The following is a 1,291-nucleotide window of genomic DNA, read 5'->3' on the forward strand; positions in this document are numbered from 1 at the left end:
TTAACACTCTAAATACAGGCACAAGTTGTATTTCCCTCTCTGTTTCATTTCTTAGAACATTCAAACCTTTTAAAATATACTTTACACATTCATCTAATTTCTATTATTTACAAATTTATAACAACATATAAAATTTGATTGGTTAGGGATGGTGAATTGGCTCAATCAGTAACTTTTCTTGCTGCCAAGTCTGATGACACTTCTGTGATCTTTAGTACCTATATGATGAAAAAACCAATTTCTTCAAGCTATCTTCTAACCTTGACCTGAGTGTTTTCTCATTTAAATGTACATACGCGCACACACACACACACACACACACACACACCACACAAACATACCCCTGTATTCAAAGTAAATAAATGATTTCAAAAGAGTTTATGCTGACTATGAGTTGACTCACTCACAAAAGATTGTACGTTTCTATTTCATTGACAGCCAGTGCAATCTCAGCCCTGGAACACAATGACAAAAAGAAGCATTAATATTTAATTAACATTTCATGAAATTATTATGAGCTCTGCTTATTTTAAATATTTAAAAATTAGAGCTATATCATATGGCTGAAAAAATCATGTAAACATATAATGTATTTACAGGTATACATGATATAATTCTAAAATGATAAGTGTGTTTAAGAATTTTAAATTCTGAAGCTAGTACTTTGGTTATCAAAAGTATTACTAAGTAGCTCATGATTCTCAGCATTTGACAAACTTTCTCAATTAAACCTAAGCAAGAATTCATTTTAGTGAATCTGATATCTAAAATATATTATATCTTATATATTGTAACTTTATAATTTTAAATTATACATTTGTATTGTGCTTCTCTGATGTGAAATATTTGCATATAACTTTTATCAGATATAAAACATAAAACTGATAAAACAATGTAAAACAATTTTTAAGATATTAATAATCCTGGAGAATTTCTTATGAACTCAGTTTCTTTTAGAATATGAAAGATGATCTGCAATTTATCTTAGGAACCCATAATATGAACCTGTGTTTCATCCACCGTAGCACAGAAAGAGAGGCCTCTCTCAGGTTTGTGTCTCCCAAGATCAAGACACAGGAATGTCCTGAAGGAAAAACTGCTGCAACAATCTCACAGAACCTGATGTAAAGAATGTTCTCCAGCAACTCACTCTTCCAAATTTGCATGAAAAGAGCCAGAAAGAAAACTGCACAGAGAAGGACATAGGTGATCATGGTTTGCAAGACTTTGATGTGGGCATTGGCAAGGGCATCCCGGCATCTTTGTGCATGCTGTTGCATCTTCTTGTAAT

General features: G+C 31.9%; 1 pseudogene; it reads right to left on the minus strand.

Moving 5' to 3' along the window:
- Positions 1-403: 403 nt before the first annotated feature.
- LOC116100022 overlaps positions 404-1,291 on the minus strand; it is a 14,029-nt pseudogene continuing 13,141 nt past the window's right edge.

The sequence above is a fragment of the Mastomys coucha genome, unplaced genomic scaffold (genome assembly GCF_008632895.1).
Source record: "Mastomys coucha isolate ucsf_1 unplaced genomic scaffold, UCSF_Mcou_1 pScaffold20, whole genome shotgun sequence".
Lineage (NCBI taxonomy): Eukaryota > Metazoa > Chordata > Mammalia > Rodentia > Muridae > Mastomys > Mastomys coucha.